Genomic DNA, 7,366 nt, shown 5'->3' with positions numbered 1-7,366 from the left:
AACCACAAGTCTTAATCTTCTTTTACTTAGCCAAAAGTTCCATTATTTCTTTTATTAACTTTTAATTATTGATAAAACCACTTTCAAATGTCTTATCTACTAAATAAAAGAATAGCTTATTTTCTAAGTATACATTAGCTACCTACAAGAATAATTCAATTTTTCTTGTTTCAAAAAACTACCTTTCTTACCATGGCAATTGTCTAAATTTAATCTCAAATTCTTGATTAGTTTATTTGGAGCCATTTGATTCTCTGACCTTTCTTTAAAAAGATTTATTTTATCATTCTCATTGAATCTTCTTCAAAAAATTCATCTTTCAAGAATTCATCAAATTTCTTCTATGATATAGCTTGAATATAAAACTCTTGGATAATTTCTTTGATTTTTGATATCACTGCTAAATCAAATGAGATAATTATTTTTATTTTTGAAACTTGATGCACCTCCATTTCACATATATAAATCTTGAAGAACTTAGTGATGTTCCCTCTATCAAATCTTCTTATCTTATCTACCACTATATTGTCGTATTACATGAAGTATTGCTTAAGAGTGCACTGAGCACCTAGCTGTGGTAGGTAGAATGGAAATTACAAAAACAAAATCCTAATTCTAATAGAATATTAAATAAATTCTAATTAAACCTTAATAATTCTAAACAAGCTTTAATCAAATTCAAAAGAAACCTTAAAAAAACTACAAAAGAAAGAATAAAAAATCTTAAAGGAATTGAAAGATAATCCACAATAAATCTTAAAAGAATCCTTAAGAAGTCCTATAAAATATTAAAATAATTATAATATATCTTAAATAAATTTCAATCAAGTTCTAATTTAATCCTAGTTGAAATCCTACTGAATTTCAATTAAATCCTAGACAAATCTTAAATCCTAAATCAAACCTTAGATAAATCTTAAACTCTAAATCAAATCCTAGACAAATCCTAAACCCTAAATTCAATCCCAATCAAATCCTATCCAAATCATAAATCCTAAACCAAATCCTAAATAAATCCTAAATCCTAAATTAAATCCTAGATAAATTCTAAATCCTAAATCAAATCCTAATCAAATCTTAAATCATAAATTAAATCCTAAATCAAATCCTAATCAAATTCTAAATCCTAAACCAAATTTCAAACCAAATTCTAATCAAATTCCAAATCCAAAATCAAATCCTAATCAAATCCTAAATCCTAAATCAAATCCTAAATAAATCCTAAATTCTAAATCAAATCCTAATCAAATCCTAAATCCTAAATCAAATCTTAAGATAGTTTAGAACCTCGATATCTTTTGATTAAATTATTGATCTTCTTTAAAATTTTACTTACTTTTCAATCTCTTAGTTATGAATAAGTACAATAAATTTGAAGAGAATTGTACTTACCAAATAGAAGAAAAATCCTAAAATCTGCTTGGAGGTTGGCTAGCCTCCTTCTCCAATCTTAATGCTGATCTTCTAGTACTAACATCTCATTTTTTTACCATTCAATTGATCTCAAAATTCTTATATACATAGAAAAAAAAGTCTGCTATCTACATACATAACTTTCACTTCAATCTAACTAATAGATTGCAAAAAAATTTAGAAACCTTTACTAGACTTAAAATTCTACTTTTTGAGACCCTGACCTATTAAACCTCAATAACCTTCAATTCAACCATTAGATCAATGTCAAATTCATAACACTTATTAATTATAATTACAGCTATTAATCCAAAAAACTTCACCTATAAGTCTGCTATAAAACTCCTGAAATTATCCAAAACATCAACTCTATTTTATTTCACAAAAATCCAAATCATCCAAAAAAAATCTTGACTTTGTAAGGCTCTTATAAAGTTATTAAAAATTTAAATCACACAAAACTAATCCTTATAAAAATTCTATCAAGTTTGGTATCAAATCTTACTCTCTGATCTTTAAAAGAATCCTAGAATCACTATAAGTGTGCAGTTTTGTACCTTAGGGCCTGATTTTGACTCAAGTTGACAATCGGTCCTCTTTGAATATCAATTCTTGGCTTCTTGAAGTAAATTTTGCTAAAATCTACTCTTGACTCCATTTTACGTATGTGTATATTATTTAATTTTCTAATTTACTTTATTTTGCCTTATTAATGGTACTACAAAATAAATAGAAGCCTATTTTATAAACGATAATATTAGTATTTTTTAGTTTTACTATCCTTTTGACTATCATCTATAATTCAAAGATAATTTGCTATAATATATTGAATTAAGATCTCTTATAATATAATAATTTTCATATTGGTTCACCTATTAGCTATATTATATCATGACATCTATCCTCCCCTGAATCTATACATCCTCTGGCATGTATCAATGATTCATTAATATGTTGATGTAGAACACTCTTTAACTTGTTCAAATTCTTGATCTTCAATTTGCTCCTCTATTTCTATCTCAATATCTTATATTGGATTTTGTTCTTCATCAAAACAAATGTCTTCATCTCTTTGTTTAAATTACTTGATTCATTTTCCTACTATAAGAATCTTCAATTCTCTACCATCAAGTTTTTGTAACAAGTATGTTCTATTGTTGTATGTCTTTTTGACAACATAAGGCCCAAACCATCTTTTTGCAAACTTCTTTATTGTGCTTTGTTGATTTTCTAAGCTACTATTATAAACTAATATCCAATTACCATCTTCAATTGCCTTAGGTCGTAATAGATGTTTTTTTATCAAATCTTTCTTATTCTTTTCCCTTGCTTCTTTCAATCTCTCTATTGCCGCTTCAATATCATTAGATCTTCTTTCTAATTGTTGAATCCATAATGCTAAAAAATCTTCTTTGCTGAGATTATTCTTCTAAGATAATACATCCCATGTAGATTATATAATCCACACATGTGTCCTACCACCAAAACTTTTTTTACTTCAAATATTGATTTTATTCTTGATAAGGTTAAATAAACTTCTTCTAATCTTTTCAAAATCTTTTTACAATCATTAATATGATCTACCACAAACTTCTTACATCCTTTTGAATCCAAAGTTTCATATTTTCTTTCTTCTTCATATCCTTTAATTGATACATCATCTAAAAAAGGCATTTTTATTCTTAAAAAAAATCTCTTAATACCTTATGCATTCCATTTATCATCTTTGCTACAAAATTTGTACCTCCTTGTGGTAATTTACACATTCTAACCAATCCTAATGGTATCTTCATAGTTGTCAAATCTCTACTTTGCATTGCCAATTGAAATTGGTCATATCCTAAATAAAAATCATCTATTGAATATATTTCTCTTCCAGTAAATGCTTCTACAAATTCATCCACAATTGGACTTAAACCCATATTTCTAATAATCACTTTATTCACATGTTCCATGTCTTGTATAAATCTCATTGTTCTATTTTTTTTTAACACTATAAACCATCAATTAGAATAAAATGCCATAGATGGTTCTAAAATTCTCAATTTTATTTTTTCATTTAATGAATCTATTAATTTAGATAAATATTCTCTTAGAATTAGAATTGGTCGTAAATTCCATGATTCATGAGGAATAGTAAAAACAACCATGGATATTATAATATTAAGATCAATACATCTAATTTCATATGCTTCAAATGCAAAAGCCTTTTTCTGACATAAAAGCATATTTTTAAAATATTTTTGTTCATATTTTATCAAAAATCCATCACATCCAACATTTAAACTATCTAATGTAGCATCTAAAAATTTATGCCCTATCTTCCTTGAATCCTTTAAACTTGGTTGTATGGATGCTCTACATATCCTTTCTTCACAATTTTATGGTAGTGGCAAAGCCATTGATTTGACCTTTTTTGCTACTAATTTATATTTAGTTTCAACACATATCTCTTAGCGAGTTTATTTCTTATAAATCCTTAAATTTCATCATAAAATTCTTTAGAATATATATATTAATAACTCTATTCTCTCCTTGTAACTCACATTGCAATAAATAATTTAATTCTTCCATAGTATCTTCAAAACCTATTTCTTCAAATGCTTCTAAAATAAATTAATTTTCAACTAATTTTTTATTTTTTTTCAAATTTTTTTTAATATTTTAATATAATATTTTTCCATCTTTTTTTATCTTATCAATGATTTTAAAAGATAATATATAATCTTATGTCATCTTAATAAGTTCAATAAATAATATCTCTTCTTTTAAACTAAGCGGGAGTATTTTTTTTCTTTAATCCATTGCAATCCCACCTTATAATGGTGTGCGGTAAAAATCCTCAAGGTCCTCAAATTTCTTATTTGATAATAGCTTCTCTCTCAACTTATCATGATTTATCTCATGATTAGTACAAATAGTTAAAAATCGAACTGCTTTCATCCCATCTTGGCCTCTTATTCTTGCATAGGCTGAACCAATATCTATTACCTTTGTTTTTATTCGTGTAGCAATAATAAAATATGGTTTTTTCAATATAATAGGATATGTGGACATGTCTTGCATAAAAAAAAATTCTTTATGAATAACATTTTCTGTCGTCACCTTAATATTTGGACAATCTCCATACAAATCTTCTTTTGAATTATTTGTTGTTCTTATCATCCATCCATGTTTAGTATTAATAGGCCATTTTTCCTTGTTATACAATTCTTTTGACATCAAATTGATTTCAGAACCATAATCAATCAATACTACAAATGGTTCTTCTAAATCTCCCAATTTTATCAAAGTTTTTGTAGTAGCCCTTGCTCAATGATTTCTAAAATAATGATTAGAAGCTTAAATGACATTGTCCCTTTTTGTAAATCTTACTCGTAAGACATCTCCAAAATTTTGCATTTCATCTTTTTTATCTTCATTGCTTTTTATTGCTCTTGTTCTTTGTGTATTTGATGTCATAGTGCCTCCTATAGATTTTCCTTTCTTCTTTATTTTATCAATACTTCATGAAATTCATGCTTTGCAATTCTTAGAATTTCACCAATTATAAATTCAACCTTTCTACTTAAAATCAGCTCCTCCAATACCTTCTTCAAATTTGTAGCAGCTTCAATATTTAATTGTAATTTATAAGCAGGAGCCTTTGCTTTTTCTTTTCCAATTTTCCTTTCTTTTGTAAAAATATTCTTTGTTATTTCTTCATATATAAGATTCTTTTGTTGTCATGCTTTTTCTCCCCTTGTAGTTTTTTTTTAAGGATCCTCATTATTTTCATCTCGCCTTTATTTTTCTTCTATTAATGCTTCATGTTGATTCTTTGCAATATGAGCATGCACAGATAATCTATCTACTTGATCATCCCATCTAATAATTTGTTGAATATTATTACCAATACATTTTAAATCATTTTTAGTAAATTTTTTCCTTTTAACATAACTCATTGTATTTGTCCACAAATAACTAGATTTTCTTAAAAATTCAAGATTTATATTTAAACATTTACTAAGATTTGCTTCCACTTAATATATTGATGCTTTATTACTTAAGATTTTATGCACTTTAAAAGTATTTCCAATAAACACCTTCATTCTTCCTTTACCAAAATTTGTCTCCAATTTTTTTCTACTTTCTTTTAAATTTATCATATCATCTATAAAAAAAATAACTCCTTTATGTAGCACCTTTGTAAAATCTTCATATTCCTTTCTTGAATAATCTGTGCTATCACACCACATACACCTATGCATTATACCTTCCATTGGCTCTAATCTTTGACTTATTGATACTCTTGATGATTGGCCTTTCTCTTCAAGTTTTGTAAATTTTATTTACAAATCTCTCATTTCTCATGTAATTTCATCAATGCTCATTTCTTCTTTCTTTGATGTAGCCATTGAAGGTTCAATCAAAGATGTTAGATGGCTAATAGATATTTTTATCTTAGATACTTGTAATAGTCTTTAAATATCTATCCTATCTTTTCTCTTTTTCCTTTTTGCCAACAACCCTACTACTTCTTTCGCTTCCTTTCAATTTGTTGTCAATCTTTCATCTTCTTTTTTATCTTCAAGTAAGATTTTCAACTTCTCTTACAACTCTCTATCAACCACTTGAAGAAAGAGCTCTACTTTATTTGGCTCTAATAATTACCTTTCTTTCTTTGATAAAAAAGAATATTACTTTTTAAACTTTCTTAATAATTCTATTACTAAAAGATCCTTCTCTGGACTTTCAATCCATTCAAAAAATGATTTCTTTGTAATCTAGTCACTATCTTCCAAGAAAAATTCATCCTTCAATGTTAGAGATAATTTTTCCATAAACCTCCAAAATTTCCTATAATAGACCTTACATGATTTCTTATTTCTAGTAGAGTAGCCAATTCAAATAATTGAACCATCTCCCTTTCTAGAACATGCTTCAATTCTATTTCTTTTACATAGCACCTTAAATACTTTGTAATGTCATTTCCTTCAAATTGATCAATCTTATCCACAACCGCTCATAATGCTTTGTTTGCTATATCCTCTTTGCGCTCTTTAATTTATTTTTGTTGCATAAATATTACAAAAGCCTCAAATATACTTCTGAAATTGGGATCAAAATACATACCTTGTCTTCTACTAGTACTTCTATTTCTAGCTCCAATCAAAGTACCATCTATAGTCCTTCCTTCAACTCTCTTACCTTCCTTCTCTATAATTCAAATAATCCAAGAAAAAATTTCAAATACCTTCTACTTCAAGTTTTTCATGTTGGATTCACCAAATATATTGTATTATGTGAAGTGTTGCTTGAAAGTGCAATGGGTACTTGATTGTGGAAGATAGAATAGAAATTATAAAAACAAAATCCTAATTCTAATAAAATACTAAATAAACTCTAATTAAATCTTAACAATGCTAAAGAAGCTTTAATCAAATTCAAAAGAAACCTTAAAGAAATTACAAAAGAAAGAATAAGAAATCTTAAAGAAATTGAAAGATAATCCATAATAAATCATAAAAGAATCTTTAAGAAGCTATAAAAATAATAAAATAATCACAATATATATTAAATAAATTTCAAAAAAGTTTTAATTTAATCCTAGTTGAAATCCTAATAGACTTCAATCAAATCCTAAAAAATTCTTAAATCCTAAACCAAACCTTAGACAAATCTTAAATCCTAAATTAAATCCTAAATGAATCCTAAATCCTAAATTCAATCCTAATCAAATCTTAGCCAAATCCTAAACCCTAAATCAAATCTTAGACAAATTCTAAATCCTAAACCAAACCCTAGATAAACCCTAAATCAAATCCTAGATAAATCCTAAATCCTAACCAATTCCTAAATCTTAAATCAATCCTAACCAAATCCTAACCAAATCTTAAACTAAATCCTAAGTAATTCTAAATCCTAAACCAAATCTTAATCAAATCTTAAATCCTAAATCAAACCTTAAAGT

Source organism: Physcomitrium patens, chromosome 7, assembly GCF_059467195.1.
Source record: "Physcomitrium patens ecotype Gransden chromosome 7, ASM5946719v1, whole genome shotgun sequence".
NCBI classification, from domain to species: Eukaryota; Viridiplantae; Streptophyta; class Bryopsida; order Funariales; family Funariaceae; genus Physcomitrium; species Physcomitrium patens.
The sequence above is the reverse complement of the archived record's forward strand: the minus strand, read 5'-3'. Positions refer to the sequence as shown.